Consider the following 18,660-nt stretch of genomic DNA (forward strand, 5'->3'; position numbering starts at 1 on the left):
GTGACGTGTCACAGCCGATGTGTGGGGGGGGGCTTTCCGCGCGACAGGCATGATCTAAGGACTTTAAGTGGTATTACCTCATTTAATTCTCATGGCAGCCTTCTGAGGTGGGTGCCATTGTTCATTATTTTTAGATGAGGAAGCTATAGCACAGAAGTTGATCAGTTTGTGGAAGATCATACAACTAATGCCTGTTGGAGCTTGGATTTGACCCCAGGCCACATTGCTACCAAGCCAGCTTTTACCCATTATGTCCCACTGAGACTGATAAGCTGTTGCAGTGTGGATGGAGTACTCTGAGTATTGGTCACCTGGCATGGATTAGTCAGCTCTACGAAGGAATAATCATTTATCCTGAGTGCTGAGAAAGATGGAAAAAAAATGGTGACCTAAGTGTCGAGAAGGAGGAAAAGCAGAGGAAAAGGGTACCCAAGCTCAGCAGTATCTTTGGGGGATCCTGAATAACAACAGGCCATTTACACATCCCTGAAGTCTGCGAGTTTAGTTCAGTAGCCGCCATGTTGGTCATGGAGTGAGATGCCTCCTACCCCCGAATACCTGCAGTGTGGTAGGCCGTGGACCAGGAGTCAGAAAATCGGTGGAGAACAAGACAGACTAGATCTTTGCCCTTGTAAATATCCCTTTCTGGTGGTAAGACCATTCACACGTGAGGAGGCAGCATGATGTAGGACAGGGGCTCTCACACTTGTGCGGGCGTCAGAATCACCCAGAGACTTGTCACTGCCCCTGGAGTGTCTGACTGTATGTCTGGGGTGGGACCCAAGAATGTGCATTCCTGTCAGAGTCCCAGGCGGTGCCGGGCCACGCTTAGAGAACCCCTGGTTGAGTGGTTGGTGCTGGCATGTGGTAAGTGCTGCATGAGATTAGAAATAAATGAAGAGGTAACAAATAAGATAAATGATAAGAGCTGGAAAGAGGAAATACACTGGATGGTAAGATCGAGTTAACTGGGAGCCGCTGTTAGGGGGCTAAGGAAGGATGATCTGAAAGGGGGATGTTTGAGGTGGACACAGAAGGTGAGAAGGAGCCTGCTCTGAAAGGAGCTGGGAGGAGCAGTGTTGGCAGCGAGGACAGTGCAAGGGCCTGGGGAGTGTCAAACTGAAAGGAAGCGGGGTGAGCTGGGAGCGGGGAAGGGGTGTGGTCTGGGAGGAGACTGGGGAGGAGCACAGAGACAAGTCAGGTAGGGCCTTGATAGCAAGCGAACAGAGCTCTAAGGAGAGGAAGGGCGCGAACTGTTTCTTATTTTAAAAAGGTTGCTTTGGCTGCTGTGTGCAGGCTGAATTGGAGAGGGGCCCGAGTGGAAGCACGGAGACCAGATTGGAGGCGATTGTCGTGGTCCTGGGGGAGATGGTGATGGCTTGTATGAGGATGGGGGAGAGACAGGGAGATGAGCTGCAGGAATGCATATGCTTCTCTGTCTGGTGGTTTATCACAACTTCGGGTGCTCAGCGTGGAGGCCCACAGAGCAGTTAAATTATATTTTATATGTGCTGTTTTAGAAAGGAGAGAAGTGCAAAGAGCATTTCAGAAAAATAGCTGTTATCAAAAGTTCTTTGTTTTTTTTTTTTGAGATTTTATTTATTTATTTATTTTCCCCCCAAAACCCCAGTAGATTGTTGTATGTCATAGCTGCACATCCCTCTAGTTGCTGTATGGGGGACACGGCCTCAGCATGGCCGGAGAATCGGTGCATCGGTGCGCGCCCGGGATCCGAACCCGGGCCGCCAGCAGCGGAGCGCGGGCACTTAACTGCTAAGCCACGGGGCCGGCCCCAAAAGTTCTTTGAATGCCTGTGCCTCCGTTCTGCTGCTGTGAACTGTCAGCTCTCCAGGACACCTCGTCTCTGAAATCTCTGGTTTAGCTGTCTTAACGTGGAGTATAATCTGTGTGTGTCATTGCTTAATTGTTGGCATGTAGTGACTCAGCTGGTAATTTAAATTAATAGACTGTGCATATAAGCACGCTATTGTTCTTCTTAGATCTCGATGGAGCTTTGATTGGCGCTTAAGTGATGGTGTATTTGAATTAATTACTGTAGCTGGGAAAACACATTAGGAAAGAAAATAGATAGTTGTGATGTAGGAGTGAGGGGAATACATCCAGTGTTCGAGTGAGCCCAGAATAAATGCTCCTGGACCAGGGAATGAGGCATAGAGGCAGGTCCTCAGACACGCAGGGCCTGTCTGCCCGCGGCCCCCTGAGGAGGTGCGGTCAGCTGAAGGCCCACCTGCTCTCCAGTGGGGAGGCTGACGATGCTTTTGTCCGGCAGGAGGAAGTCACACTCGTCCCCTCTCCCTGTCCCTCTGGGCCCAGCCCAGTCAGCTCCACCGCAGGCGGCCTCCTTCCACGTGCTTACACACATCCTCCCTAAACCTGTGTTCCTTCTTCCCTCTTTTAAAGATTTTATTTATTTTACTTTTTCCTCCCAAAGCCCCAGTAGATAGTTGTATGTCATAGCTGCACATCCTTCTAGTTGCTGTATGTGGGACTCGGCCTCAGGATGGACGGAGAAGTGGTGCCTCGATGCACACCCGGGATCCGAACCCGGGCCACCAGCATTGCAGCGCGCGCACTTAACCACCAAGCCACAGGGCCGGCCCATCTTCCCTCTTTTAAATCTTGCCCAGTTACCTCAGGAAATTCTCTCTTCTTTGTTCTCTTTCTGGAGCCAAAATAAGAAAAAAAGAAAAATACTGGTCGTGCTTAATATTCATGAGATTCATACTGTGATAAAACCTATTGACGAACCGTCTAATTCCCCGATCCCGTGACTGCTGCATTGACGGGATCCCTGGCAGCGTGAGCTAGTGTAGCGTTTTATCTCCTCGAAACTGTTCCTTCAGCTTCTTCCCTCGTCTTCCTCATCGTGCCCGCTCCCCGCCTTCCCTTCCTGTTGCTGTTTCTCAAATTGAGTTACTTCTAAACTTCTTTTCTCAGCCGTGTCCTTGTCTCTCCCGGCCCGCTGTCTGGGCGCCGCGTCCGCTCCTGCCGGGTTAGTTGTCTGGGTTGCCGTCTCCCGCAGCTTCACCCACCCCTCACCTTCCCCTCAGTTCTGGGCCCGAGTTCACAGCCGCCTGCTGCGTCACACACGTGACCCGGCAGACCCAGCGCCCTTGCCCTCCTCTTGCGTCTCCCCTGACGGCGGCATCCCTCTCCCAGCTCCCGGGACAAAAATCTGCCATGTCGTCTTCAAGGTTCCCCTTTGTCTCTTCCCAGCCTCTGATCACTGAGTTCTGCTGGTTCTGCCTGTGAGAGGACGCTTGTCTTGCTTTTCCTCCCTGTCCCTGTGCTGCTGTGTTGGTTCCAGATCTCACATCCCTCACAAGTTGATTTCTCCACCTCAGCCTTCTTGCCTACAGTCACCCTTTTGTCCGACCACCAACACGTGTTTGTGCGCCTGTTGGCTTAGGTATGCCAGGCGCATAGGGAGTGCTCACAAAATACTAGGATAGTCCAGCTTATTCCAAAAAGAATTCAAGATGCTTACAAAAAATGCATGAGATAAAAGAAAATAAGTGGATGAGAAGACCGAGACTGCCCCCTACCCCCAAATTAGGACAAGAAAAGATTGGTTGAAGACAGGAGTCACCGAAGCTACCCACCTAATGTAAAAATGAAAGGGGGCTACAGTTTTGGCTCAGAGAATCACGGTAGCCGATAGGAAGAGGGAGCGAGAACCCACTCTGTGATTCCACGTTGTCTATTAGATAGGAAAGACATGTGCAGGAGAAACACAGCTGTTCTGGACTTGAGGTCAGAGAGAGCTTTTTCCCAAGGGCTCTGATAAAGGGAATACTGTGTCGCTCCGTGAGTCATAACCTCATCGCATTCTTCCAATATCCATGGCGATCAGCGTCATGGAGCTGCTGCTTGTCCCATCACTCAGTGGGGGCCGGGTAGCGGAGCACCAGCATGCAGTTCGTAAAGGCAGCTGTAACCGTATTGAGAATGTAAAGATTGTGCCTGTCCGCCAGAAGTTCTTTCTAAAGCAGCCTTCATGTTCCTTAAAAAATCTTCCGTAGCTTCTTGTTCCTGCCCTCAAACTCCTTATCATATGGACGTTTGCTGTCCTCTGTCATCTGAGCCTGTGCTCTCTCTTCCCCCTGACCTCTGGACTTCATGTCCCCGCCAAGCCAGTCTGCGTGCTGGTTCCCGAAGGACAGGCTCTGTCTTTTTTTTTTTTTTTTTTGGCAGGAAGATCAGCCCTGAGCTAACATCCATGCTAATCCTCCTCTTTTTGCTGAGGAAGATTGGCCCTGAGCTAACATCTGTGCCCATCTTCCTCTACTTTATATGGGACGCCACCACAGCACTGCCTGACAAGTGGTGCACTGGTGCATGCCCGGGATCTGAACCCGGGCCGCCAGCAGCGGAGCGCGCGCACTTAACCGCTAAGCCACGGGGCCGGCCCCCAAGACAGGCTCGGTCTTGCCTGCAGGCTCTTCCTTCAGCCTCGGAGGTCCGCCCCTCTCTTCCTTTTACCTGGCTTTTTTCCTTTTAAGATCAGAGGGAATGTTTTATTCACCATGCCAACAAAAATTTGTTGAACGACCACCACAAGAGCTATGACTTCTTTAGGTAAAATTGAACATAACACCATCAATGCATCATCACCTTTTAAAAGTACCCAGAATTCCATTTTAGAAACTGTGCCTCATTTTAAGCTTATTCCTTCTTCAAGGACCGGTATTCTTAATAAGTAAGAAGAGATTTTGCGTGCATTTCCTGGGTTAAGTACAGGTGGTACTGGTTTGTTCCCACGTTTTGGTTGGAGCATTTGTTCATTAGTTGAGCTCCAGTGCCGGGCTCAGCCAGCTCTTACTGATCACTGTGGAGTCCGGCACCATTTAACACATTGTTTCTGGGGAAGCTGTTTTCCCAAATTCCAGAGCATATTGCTACAACGTTACTGCCACACCTGTGCTCCAGTGGAGGGTAGCAGAAAGAACCCTGGACTGTGATTTATCTTTTTGATTTTGATCTTGGTTCTTTGATTAATTAATTATATAACCCCTTTGGGTCTCAGTTGCCTCATTATTGAAATGAGATGATTAGATTTGGTGGTGATTGGTGATGATAATAGTAGACATAATAATAGCTGACTTTGCTTGAGTGTTTGCTGTGGGCTGGGCCCTGTGCTGGGCGCTGCTCAGAGGTCCCACCACCTCATCCTTACAGTGATGTTCTGAAGTCAGAAGTGTTATCCCTGTTTACGCGTGGAGAGAACGAGGCACAGAGAGAAGAAGGGACTTGCCCAGGGTTATGCAACTGGTGAGCCAGCAGAGCTGCATTCAGACCCAGGGAGCTTGGCCTGGCTTCTGGGAGAAACTTTTAGCCACTAAGCTTTCTAGTCCAGTGGTTCTGTGAGATGCTATTTATAGGACAAAGCTTGTATTTTGAAATTTTGAGGAAGAAAAATTAGTTTTACTGAAATTCAATTTTACGTCATTCTTCCCAAGCTATTTTTAAATCCAGGAACTTGTATTTAAATGAAAGCCTTGCTTGCTTTCTTGCTTTTCCCGAAGTATCTTTGCATGTAAGGTTATTATTTGGTTATATCAATAGACTTTGGGAGAAAATCTGTCATTAATGCTCTTTGCTGTCCATCAGAAGTGCTGTGTTCTTGACAGTCTGTCCCAGAAGCGGATCAGGTGTCATCTATAAAAATGAGGATATTTTTGTGATTTTTTTTTTTTTTTGTGAGGAAGATTAGCTCTGAGGTAACATCTGTCACCGGTCCTCTGCTTTTTGCTGAGGAAGATTGGCACTGGGCTAACATGCGTGCGCATCTTCCTCCACTTTATATGGGACGCTGCCACAGCATGGCTTGACAAGCGGTGTGTCAGTGCACGCCCAGGATCCGAACCTGCGAACCCCGGGCCTCTGCTGCAGATCATGTGCACTTAACTGCTACACCACCAGGCTGGCCCCAAAATGAGGATATTTTATATGCTCCTCCTTTCTTTCCTCTTGCAGCCAGGCCTTTGACTTCCTTTAGATGGCTGGGAAATTAAGCCTTTTTTAAAATTTCTTTTTTTGGAAATGCTAAGTAAGTACTTGCTACCATGACTGTTAAAGCATTTAGTGCAGTATCTGGCATGTCATTCATTCAGCTGTGGCCACACATTGTGCCAGAGGCTTGAGATACAGCAGTGAGGAAAACACACCTTCGCCCTGATGGAGTATGGGGGGCGGGACGGGGAGCAGGAAATTGACCAAAGCGATATTTACAAACTCTACAGATGCTCAGTAAGTTGTTTTTCATATTATTATCGTTATAATATTACACACATGAGGAATTAGCCTTTTAGTCAAGCCCTCCCCAAGGCAGTCCAAACCAATATTTCTATTTCTTCCCATCACAACTCATCCAACATCATTCAGTTGAACCTTCTGCAGTTAGTGGGATTGTCATTTAATTTATCACCCAAAAGACCATACCTTTGAGAGTGAGAAGGAGCACCATTAGTAATCATGCTGAGACAGTAGACATAAACTGGGTTTGTGTCCCAGGCAGACTGGGGTGTGGCGTCACTCTCCTTGTTGGTATCTGGATTGATCTTCTAATCTTACATTCTTTACTTATGGTTGAGCTCTTTATGGAGTGTGAGAGTGTGTGTGTGTGTGTGTGTGTGAGTGAATGAATCGGAAGTGTGTATCTGGTTTCACTGGTGTAAGGGGAATTAAATATTCTCTTCCTTATAGGAAATTATTTTCTAAGACATTATTTCTTCTCTGCTTAGCAATTTCGTAATAAAACTGCTTCAACAAAACATTGAGTCAATGCAGAGTTAAGGGATTTTCTTAAGCAAGATGAACATCCTAAAGCAGTAACCCTGAATGTGTTTTGATGTTCCTAGCGTGTGTGCATCTCTCTCTCTCCCCCTCTTTTTTTAATAACCAAATTTCAGGGCGGCCCATTGTTTGCTGTTCAAGGTAAGAAACAAAGGACCAGATGACCCATATTGCTTGCAAAAATTAAAAGGAATTGAAGGGCCGGCCCCGTGGCTTGGCGGTTGAGTGCGCGCGCTCCGCTGCTGTTGGCCCGGGTTCGGGTCCCGGGCGCCCACCGATGCACCGCTTCTCCGGCCATGCTGAGGCCGTGTCCCACATGCAGCAACTGGAAGGATGTGCAGCTGTGACATACAACTATCTACTGGGGCTTTGGGGGGCAAAAAATAAATAAATAAAATCTTTAAAAAAAAAAAAAGGAATTGAAGTGTTTTTTTCCTGGGACTTCTTAGAACTTAAAGACTTGTCACAAGTGGAGCTGTCCATGAGTATTACAAAACCAGATTTGACAATCTTGGCTCCCAAAGATTCAGGACCATCTCAGATTTGATTGCATAGCCTCTTCTCTACTGAATAAATCGTTAGTGACTTGAATGAGTGGTAAGTCATTCCCAAGGGAATATCTTGAATGACTTTATTAACCGTCATTATCAATGTCTGTTGTCTTTCAGTCACCAGAAATGACTGAGTCATCCCAGTTACAATTTTGAGTCATTCCTGTAAGGATGAAATATGTTTTATGAGCCTTGGTAAAAATGGCCGTCGGAGGGAAGGAGGGGGAGAGTGTGGTGTGTGCTTGGGAGAGTATTGCATGCCTCTTGGCCTGAAGGGAAGCAATTGCACCACAAAGCCTGCATTACAGGGGTGGTGAGATCCCCGAGAGCCTGCCTCTGGTTCAGGCCTTGACCGTTGGCAGCTGGCCTTCAGGATATAGACTGCCTCATCGTTTAGAACTTTCCTCTTGCCCAACATGAGGTCAGTGCCTCAGTGTCCTGGAAACTGGAGGCCCTCCTGCTGGGGCTGATTCCTGGGTGCACAAACAGTGCTTACTGGGGGGTCCTTTTGGATTTGGGGCATTAGAAGGGATTTTTTGGAGTGTAGTTTTTTTTGGTCTTTGTTTGTTTTTAACCTTTAAATCATTACATTGTCTAAAGATGGTTTTGTGGGGCCGGCCCCGTGGCTTAGTGGTTAAGTGCGCCAGCTCTGCTGCTGGCGGCCCGGGTTCAGATCCTGGGCGTGCACCGACGCACCACTTCTCCGGCCATGCTGAGGCCACATCCCACATGCAGCAACTAGAAGGATGTGCAGCTATGACATACAACTATCTACTCGGGCTTTGGGGGAAAAATCAATCAATAAATAAAAATTATTTAAAGATGGTTTTGTCAGGTTATTTATAAACATTTTATACACAGTAAGTGAAAAAGGTCATGATGTTATTTATCATATACTTCTAAAAACCCCAGTAGAGCCCAGGGTAGCCTATTTAGCTGATTCAGCTTTTATTGCCAGTTCTGTTGAAACAGTTGAAAAGTAGTAGTGTAATAAAATCTTCTAAATGTGTGTGTATGTGTCTCGCTCTCTTTTTTTTTTTTTTTTTGTGAGACCTAGCCCTGAGCTAACATCCAGCGCCAATCCTCCCCTTTTTTCTTGAGGAAGAGTGGCCCTGAGCTAACATCCGTGCCCATCTTCCCCCACTTTATATGGGACGCCGCCACAGCATGGCTTGCCAAGTGGTGTGTCAGTGCGTGCCCGGGTCCGAACCTGCGAACCCTGGGCTGCCAAAGCAGAGCATGCGCACTTAACTGCTTGTGCCACTGGGCCGCGCCCCCCCCCCCCCAGACAAGTTTCAGGGTAGCCCATTGTGGCATTCTCTCGTACTGTTACTGTCCGTTTGAGAGAGCCGACGTCTCTACAATAGGAAAGTGCCGGGGTGTGCACAGAGGTGAAGGAAGACTTTAAAGGTTACCACATCCACTGGGCCAACCTGTCGTGCTGGGAAAGCAGCTGTAGTTTTGACTCCATTTGGAAGGAGGATACGAAATATTTGGCTTGGATAGCCAATTCCTTGAGCTCATGGTTCTGACTATATTTCACAGACAAGATATGTGTTTGAACTTGAGACGACGTGATATGCAAACTTGAGACTTTGCAGTTGGGAAGCCAGAAGCACACAAATGCTGAAACAAAGTTTCCGGAGACAATACTTAGCTTCTACACTGGATGCGTTCTGATACTATTCTATTCTTTCCTATTTCATTTAAAGAAAAAACTTGGCTATGACCCATTGAAATGATTTCACAACCCGTTAATTGGTTGTGAGCTAAAGTTTAAAAAATACACGTCTAAACAGAAGTTTTTGTGGGTGTGCATGTTTGAAGGCAAGGACCATGAAGTCATGTTTTCCTATCAATGGTGTTAATAAGTGTAGCCATAATAAAACATAAACCGTTTAGTTAATTAGAATATTTACCATAATAAATGCCGTTGGGTTGATTTCTTTATGAATAGTGCATTTTGTCTGCTAGGATGAAGTAACTGAGTGTTTCCAATTGGCCCAGCCGCCACCCATCACAATGCATCTAGTTGATGTTAAATGGACTATTGAAATAGCATTTTGTCTGTGTGTCTTGGCTGGTAATGAGCACTGTTTTGTCATCGTTAGGGTTACCAGAACAGCTGTTGACACCCAAAGAATGCCTGAGAACACCCGTTATGTAGCAAGAAAACAAGGAATATTATAGTTTAATCCTTGTCTGTTCCATGTCATGCCAGATGCTAGGGTCCTTGATCAAACTATGGAAAGGAAAGTAATGTTCTTTTTGTCTTCGGTATTCATTTCTCTTTGCCATTTAGTAAACATGGCTCCAGATTTAGAGCATTTTATATTTTTCTGTTTAGAACACATCTCACACTTGGAAACAGACTATTTAAAAAGACAAAAAACAAAAAAGCCCTGAAAATGGTAGGAACTTGTTTGAATATTATAAAATATTGAGTTAGCCTAACTAGTTTTATTTTTTAAAGTTACCATTTTAAGGATATGTAATTTAAGCCGCACATGCCTTTTGTTGTGACATGATGTTTACACGGTGGTGTTTTGTTGTCTCTTCTAACTTGACGGGTTAGCATCTCCTTGAAGAACACACCCTTAAATGTCTCCTAGGCTGTATTGCTTCATCGAGAGCATAAACAATTACAGCATAAAATGCTACCTTTGGAAATGAAGTCATGCGTCTTTCGTAATTGCTGCACCCTTGTAATTCTGAAGTAGGTATGTTTAAGTCTGTTCTCATTCACACACTTGCTAACACAAGCAAATGTGCCTACACATATAGGAAAAACGTGAAGCTAAGGGTTTCTTATTTTCTACTAATTATGCATGGAATGTGCCAGGAGCAGGAATGCCAAAGTAGGAGTCATAATGATAGATTTGGAAAGGACCTGAGAAGTTAGCACAAAATATTTCACAGTAGAGGAAGCTCGGTTCCAAGGAGCTGGGTTTCTTCTTCCTTACTTCTTCTTTTGTCTCATCATCATATGGCTGCCAAATGATCTTTCTACAGCAAACCTGACATGCTTACACTTCCTCTGGCAGCCTTCCATGCTTTTAGAATAAAGCTCTGGTTCCTGAGGTCACATCCAAGGCCTTTTGGAGTGTCCTTTCTGTTTGTCTTGGTGGCTTCTCTCACCACTTGTAACCATCCTGCTCGTAATGCTCACTTTATCTCTTAGACCACCCTGGTTGTATCTCGTTTGACCATGCTTTCACACATGATACTCCCTCTGCCTGGAAGGCACCCTCTACCCAAACAAGTCATCTGGTTTAGAGGCTTTCATATTTTTTTTCCCTGTGAACCCAATGAGGACCACATTTTACATCATGACCCAATATATATTTATAAAATCTAAATAATTGTCATGAAACTAATTTTTCTGCATGATGTACTTGGATATTAACTGTTCAGTATATTTTTTTTTAAAAATGCCATTTGCCACCTGCTAAATAGATTTCATGTCCCTCTTTGTGCTAGCAGCTTGTGCGGGAAGGTTGGAAGTGTTTGGGTAATGTTTTTAGTTGCACTAATTAGTGTGTCAGGGGAACAGGGATGCCAAGCCCTCGATAGTGAGCAAGATTGTCTTGAATAATGAAGAATTCTTCTGCTCAACATGCCAGTTGTGTCTCTGCTGAGAAACAGTGCCGACCTAATGAGTGGGACCACAGATGGAAAGAGCAGCTCTCTAACGTGGGATCTGTCCTTTACACCTCAGCACAGAGCCCAGCCTTTCGAAGCCTTTCTCCAGCTCCAGGTTAGGGTGAGCATCTTCCCTGCTGGGCCACATGTGTCACGGTATTTACTTGTTTTATCATTGCCTCGCCGCTGCCTTGGAACGATCCTGGGGTAAACGCTGTGTCTGACTTGTCTTTATGTACGTGCTGCCCAGCACACAGACACAAGCCTGGTAGGTGCTCAACAAAGAGAGAATGAAGAGGCTTGGCCCAGTGTCCTACTGCAAGTGGATAGCAGAGGTTGGAAAAACCAAAAAAAAAAGAAAAGAAAAAAAACCACGAAAAAGGGGGAAAAAAGGGCAGCACGTTTCCTGACTCTCAAGCCCATGCTGTGCATCACGTTATTTGGATTTGGGTAGTGCTGGGAGAGAGAACTTCTCACCGTAGGATGAATTATTTTTTCCCATGGGAGACATGTGAGGAGGTAATATATATGCACTGATTTGTAAAAGGGCAACACAGATATTGAGGTTTAATTTGCATATGGTAAAATTCACACTTTTTAATATATAGTTCTGAGAGTTTTGATAAATGTATATAGTTGTACACCTACCATCAAAATCAAGACATAGAATATTTCCATCACTACAAAAAGTTCTCTCGTTTTCCTTTGTAGCGAGCCTCTCTCCCACCCCATCCTTCCCCCTGTTGACCACTACTGACCTGTTTTCTGTCTCTGAAGGTTTGCCTTTTCCAGAATGCTGTACAGTGGAGCCATACAATTTGTAGCCTTTTGAGTCAGGCTTCTTTGACTTGGCATAGGGTGTTTGAGATTCACCCATGCTGTTGCTTGTATCGGTGGTCTGTTCCTTTTTGTTGCTGGGTATGATTCTGTTGTATAGGTACACCAGAGTTTCTTTATCCATCCACTAGTTGGAGGATATTGGGTTGTTTCCGGTTTTTGGCAATTACATTATTTATACCTAGCATTGCGAAGTGATGGTCATAAGTGTACGGTTGATTTTATAAGAAACCGCCAAGCTGTTTTCCAAAGTGGTTGCACCATTTTGCATTCCCACCAGCAGTGTGTGAGGGTTCCAGTTGTACTGCATCCTCGTCTGCTCTTGGTGTTGTCAGCTGTGGTGTTTTTACATTTTAGTCATTCTAATAGTTGTGTGGTATCTCATGGGGATTTAATTTTCATTTCCCTAAAGACTAACGTTGAACATCTTTTTATGTGCTTTTTGCCATTCGTGTAATCTTCTCTGGTGAAGTGTCTGTTCAGATCTTTTTGCCCGTTTTAAAATTGGGTTTATTTTCTGATTGAGTTTTGAGAGTTCTTTCCGTGTTATAGATACAAATCCTTTATCCTATATGTTTTGCAAGTATTTTCTTCCAGTCTGTTTCATGTCTTTTCATTTTCTTAACAGTGGCAATAGAGCTTTGAAAGTCTTTAATGGAGAAATTCTAAAAGGCCCTAAAAAAGAGGTTTTAATCCATGAAAGTAGATGATGATAAAATGAATGAAACCTTCTTCTCTGTATCTCCTGTAGCAAAAAGGTTTTATTTACATTATTTTTTAAGATTTGAAGCTGGCATTTTCTCTGGCCTTTCTGTGTTGTTGGGAAGGTTACGTACCAGGATGCGCAAGGACCTTAAGTAGATAATGACTTTACAGGGTGTTAACTTTCCTCTGCTGTAACTAACATTTGTTGTTAGGTGTCGATGTGGTGGTTGCAGCAGCCATCTAAGGACTGCAAGGCTGCAGAGGAGCACGTTTTGGATTCTTTCTGCTGGGAAGCACTGAGCCTTTGTTCTTCAAACACCAGGGAAGATGCCATATAGCATGGAGCCAACTTATCCTGCTGCCTAAAACTGCGGTAGAAATGTGGCATACGGCATTAGAAGGGTGCCTGTTGTGACGTCTAGTTGGATTCTAGCAGTGCTAAACTTGTAAGGTCAGACAAATATCTCAAGCAGAATCTTACTGAAATAGATGCATACTGTTTTGGCCCCGTTTCTGCAGTGTAAAGAGCAGTTATCTTCACATATATGTGGCTATTCTTATTGCTTTCAGAATACAGTTATGCATTTTAAAGAGGTTAGATTTAGTTGAATGTTACAGCAATGTCTTAAACAGTAATAGCAAGTTAAAAATAGAGTGGACTGTTGGATTTTAATAAAAAAAGAACTGTGAAAGTATCTTCTGATATAAAAGCCTGACTGCCCTAGCACAGTGCCTTGCACATATGTGGATAATGGGTACTTTGTGAAGGTTTCTTAGATGGGTGACAAGATACCTCCTTTTCTCTTGAAGAGGAAAATCCTTAATTAACCTCTTTTCCTTTTGGCATGGTGGCTCCCAGGAGCAAAGACGTCCGCATCCCATGATGTATGGCCTGCTGAAAATAGCGTTGAGATATATTAGGTACTTATACTTTCATTAAAAGATATTTTCAGAGAAGATTTTTTTTTTCCATTTTGCAAATGAAGAATCTTAGGTGTCAAGAGATAAACATATTCAGAACTGTAGGATTTCGTATTTGTAAAAATATATGCCACACGTAGAAAAAGAATCTGTAGTGACACCCATGAGATATAAGAGTGGTTACTTCTGGGTATTGATATTGTGGGTGGTTTTCTCTGCATTTCAATTTTTTAAAAACAATTAACATAGCTTACCTTTGTTATCATAAAAAGGTGGGGAGAAAAAGAGATTACTTGCCCAAAGATATGGAATTGTGTAGAAAAGAAATTAAACTCTTAATAAGCTTTGACTAGGACTTGGTGTTACGTGTGTGTCTATGCTACTTGTGGGTGAGGGAGACCTTCTCTTCAAATTTGTTCCACCAGAGGCATTTTTCCAATTTAGTTGTATGAACAAAGACAAAAAACTACTGTAGACATCTGTGAATTGGAGGTTGGCCTGAAATTTTTGGTTGATTGCAAAAGACCCTGGAAAAGTCACTGGGATAGTATTAGTTCTTAATCATTATCAGCATGTGTTTGTTGAGTTCAAGACATCGTCGCCATTCTCTCGAGAACGCTGTGTTCTCTAGAACCTGTATGTTGGTTAGTGACTTTTTAAACTGCCTGGTAGTATTTGAGATATAGTGATCAACAATATGGCAGCAGTAGTACAGTTTTATCTAATACAAATAGGAGGGCTTATTCAAATTTAGATAACATTGGGTCAATCACAGTATATTTAAAATTAAATAATTCTGTGGCAGAAGGCCCAGTCCAGGAGGCATGCAATGGCAAAGTCCACAGTGCACATGCCTGGCCCTCAGCAAACAGGTTAGGCTCGCCCAGGGGGCGTTTCACAGGGATTTTAAAAGGTACCTTGTTGAAACATGATGTTCCTCTTTACTCTGTGGATATTTCAGCGTTAGTGAATTTTATGAGGAAAAGAGATGAGAGTTTAACTGGGGAGATTTGGCAGTTTCCATTAAACAATTGCACCCTTTAAATTTTAGTTTTGAAATCAGCGACTGCTGTGTTTGAGTGTCCAGCTTTATTTTCTGGAGAAGTGATGTGCGTTTGTATTTTTGATCTCTGTTGTAAAAACGAGGGGGAGCTGCACTGTGTGGGTGTCATATGCAGACGAGTGCTCTGTTCCAGTTGGTGTACCTTGAGAGACCTGACCATAAGGAAATCTGTTTTGGAAGAAATATGTATAGAAAAGACACATTCAGGCATTTTCCCTCCACTAAAAGTTCTAGGTTCTGTCCCCTGCTTTATCCCTAAACTGCTTGAAGGCATCCTGATCTTTTTGAAAATGGCTGTGGTCTTCCCTGGTCCTTCCAAAAATTTCCTACAAGAATGGAATTTTTCTTTTCTTTTTTTTGAAACAGTGCTGGACTCTGTCAACAACTGGGCCTCAACTTTTTTCTTTTAAAATGAAGAATTTGATCTTGAAGGGCTCTTGCAGCTTAAAATCTTCAGCTCTTGGAGTTCTGGAGTTTACAGTCTAGTTTTGTAGTTAGGAACAACTCCAGGTTCTAGGTCTTCTGCACCGTTTAGTGTTGCTCTTGTGTAAAAGTGGTTTCTTTCAGGGAAGGAAGGCCACCAAAGGTGGTGTGGCTCTCAGTCTGCTGGATTGAGACAGCTTCCGGGAACAGCAAAAACAGGGGCAATAAGATGACACCTGTTACTTATTTAGCTTCTTCTATGTGACTTGACGTTTTCTGATCTTCACAGCAGTCTGCAAGGTTTGGTTGTTACTGCCTTCCTTTTTCCAGATGAAGACGCTAGGGCTCCGAGAAGATGAACAGCCTGCCCGAGATCACACAGCTAGTGGTAGTGAATCCACAGGTAACGTTGGTGTGTCTGGCTCCCAAGCTGTATACTTCCAACTACGCCAGGCCACCTCCACATAAGGCCATCAGTTCTCTTGAAATTACCCTTCGGAGGCCTTTATGGGTTGTGGCACTCAACTCAGACCTTGTACGATTTTTTTTTCCTGTGTTTATTTTCTTTGTAGGAACCTGGGATGGCAAATCACTGGGTTTAATTACAGATGTTGCTGGCAAGATTGTGTTGCTCGTATGAATGTCAAGGCACTGGTCTGGAGGTGTATCTTCTAGCTGGAAATTTTCTTTCTTTTCTTTTTCCTTGTTTTTTTTTTTTCCTTTTCTCTGCTGTAACTAGCGTTTGTTTTTGTCTACAGCTTTCTTTCACTTACATATTTTAATAATTTATGTGGCTTATGAGCCTAATATATTTGTGATTCTTGGCATAGGGCTGCCACTGGTACGTTGTGACAGTTACTCATCACCCCAGTGTCCTTTCCAGCCGTAAGCTGTCTTGCTGTGTTGGTGACGTCAAGTCTGGAATCGGCTCTGAAGGCTGTCTGTAGGTTGTTTATCACCGTTAGCCCTCATTGTTTTAAATGAGTACCCACCCACCTTATACTCTGTAACCACACGCTTCCAGAGCTTCTCTGGAGATAGCATCTTGTAGCAACCCCCCGCTTCCCTCCCCCCCCGTTTTTTTTTTTACGTTATTGACCATGTTTTGGAACTAAAGCCCAGAAAGTATGAGAGAAAATACTTATAAGGAGAGAACCTCCCTGGGCGTGTGAAATCAGGACCGTTTGGAAACGTGTTGCTCCTGAATCTGAAGATTTGAAAGAAAACCTCACCGTGTGTTTAACATATGTGGATTTGTAAACATGGAGTCCCACTAACTGCGTTTATCGCTCACTGCAAAACTGCCTGTTACGTCTTGTTGCTCTGAGGGGTAAAACATGAGGGAATTATATAGGCGTATGCGTTTTTAAAAATTGGAATGCAGAGAATAGTGTAGTGTACATTTTCTCTTAATTATGTGTCTCTTTCTGGCGAGGCAGTTAATCAGTTTTTCTGTTACTGTGCTGCTCACCCGAAGGCAGGTGTGCTAAACTTGGAGGAGGCTGTACGGAGGGCCTCCTTTTGTAAAGTAATAAATCGGGGCTGTCCCTCTTGCTGCTTTTATTGGAATGACTTGAGAGCACCAAAATTGTGTGATATTTTATAGAATCACTGCTTACTCAGATCATTATTTTGCCTTTCAATGTGATTAAAGATTTTGTTGTATTCTTAAGAAGGATTTTGTCTGTTAAGGGTGGATGTGTTTCCAGTGGGAGTGACTCAATCGTTTTGTGATGGCAAACTAATAGTCTTTAAATTTTGTGTTACGGTAAATTTTCAAAAAACATGCCTTTTCCATAAAATGAACCTCATGTATTTTCATCAGGGAAGATGGGCCCCTCCATGAAAACTACAGAAAAAGGTGAATCCTAGAGGTGTATGATGTCAGGCCAGGAGGGTGCTGTTTCTCCAGTATCTTGCTTGAGTACCTCTCCCCTTCCCCAGGGATAACGATGGCTGACTACAGTAGGATGGGGGCCTGTGTTTAAAAATAATAGTTCCTGTGGCCGGCCCGGTGCAGCGGTTAAGTTTGCGCGTTCTGCTTTGGCGGCCCAGGGTTTGCCGGTTTAGATCCTGGGTGCAGACCTACTCACCGCTCACCAAGCCATGCTGAGGCGGTGTCCCATATAGAAGAGCTACGACTACAACTAGGATACACAACTATGTACTGGGGCTTTGGGGAGAAAAAAGAAAAAGAGGAAGATTAGCAACAGATGTTAGTGCAGGGCCAATCTTCCTCAAAAAAAAAAATTCCTTGAGAAGTGTATTAATTTTGTTTTTCTTATGTTATCTTTAATAGAATTTGAGTGATTGTCAGTGAGAGAAAATTTTGGAATGCTCGTGAATCTCTATGGTCATAGGATTCATCCTAAGAGGAGTTTCATGCTCTGAGAAATGTATATGAACTTAGTTTCCTGTTTCTAAAACTATTTATAGTTCTTTTTTTAAGTTGTTGAGCAAAAGTGCTCTTCATGAGATTCATTGATCTTGTGCCAGGGTCCCTCCAGTGTTACCCTTGGTAGGGCTGAGGCTTTGCTTCGTGTCTTCGCTGCCCTGGGGAGAGTAACAGGATAAATGGATACTGAGGAAGGCTCCACGTTTGCAGACAAGATCCTGGGCTCTGGAGTTCATGTTTCCCTTTGCACCACTTGTTGGGTGGCCTTGGGGAGGTTATGTACCTCGGTATGCCTCAGTTTCCCCATTTGTAAAGTGAGAGTTTATGTGCAGTCTTAGCACGTTACCAGTATTCTCTGCGTGGGAGCTGCTACTGCTGTTGCTGTTTTTGCTTCTGCTGTTACTTTTAAGCCAAAAAGTTTTCCAAACCTGCCTTGGGAAGGGCTACTAAGGAGGCATGCAAATTCCGTTTCTAAATTTGAGTGAGAGGGGGAGATGGGGAGGAGGGACTCACCAGCCTTGGTACTGAAGGTGTCACATCTTTTAAAAGAAAATTCCACCTGACCAAATAATGAAAATGACACAGTGTTTTTATTGTTAGCCGATTTGGGTGTTTTGTTGTTAGCTGATTTCTTTTGTACCTCCTTATACCAGTGCGTCTAAACCAGGGGTGAGATGATCACACGTGTGAGTTTTCATGGTGATTTCTAAAAAGGAGAGACCCAAGGGCTCGGCCACAAACTTTAACAGGAGACAAGGGGCAGAGGAACCTGAGTGAGGCCACCAACCCACTGTGTGCTGGGACTGTCATTGCTGCCTTAGCTGGTCTTTCACGGCGTGGATGTGGGGTGGAGTATGGAGGAGAAAGCCAATTCAAAAGGCAGTTGCCAGGGAAGAAGGAAATGGTGAATAAAGTATGTCTTAGCTGTTTGAACGAGTTAATTGTCAAGTTATATCGTCGAGTGCGTTCTCTCCTTTCTGCTGCCTTGTAAGGGAAGAGCTGGAAATGGACCACATACCTGTCGTGTGTGCACTTGTCTCCAGGCTGCGTCTGTTCGTGGGCTGAAAATGAACGCCACTGACAACTTACCTGGAGACTTTTATAGGTTTTGCAGAAAATATAGCTGGAATACAGCTAGGACCTGTTATTGTCCCTGATAGTGGCTTCAGAAGCCACCCTTGCCCAGAGAGCTCTTTTATCAAGGCCTGGGGTCTTCATTTGTTTATTTTGATCAGGGACAATGCTCAGAATACCAGAGTACTCCACTGGGCGGTCCAGCTGGCCCATGCACTGTAGGGAGTTCGAGA

The 18,660-nt window shown here is 44.4% G+C and overlaps 1 protein-coding gene across 1 annotated transcript in view; it reads left to right on the top strand.

The window, feature by feature from the left end:
- Positions 1-18,660, top strand: part of LGR4 (leucine rich repeat containing G protein-coupled receptor 4) — a 97,134-nt gene that overhangs the window by 33,068 nt on the left and 45,406 nt on the right. The gene's annotated exons all lie outside the window — the stretch shown is intronic.

The sequence above is a fragment of the Ceratotherium simum genome, chromosome 7 (genome assembly GCF_057802395.1).
Source record: "Ceratotherium simum simum isolate JZ-2026a chromosome 7, ASM5780239v1, whole genome shotgun sequence".
In the NCBI taxonomy this organism is placed as follows: domain Eukaryota; kingdom Metazoa; phylum Chordata; class Mammalia; order Perissodactyla; family Rhinocerotidae; genus Ceratotherium; species Ceratotherium simum.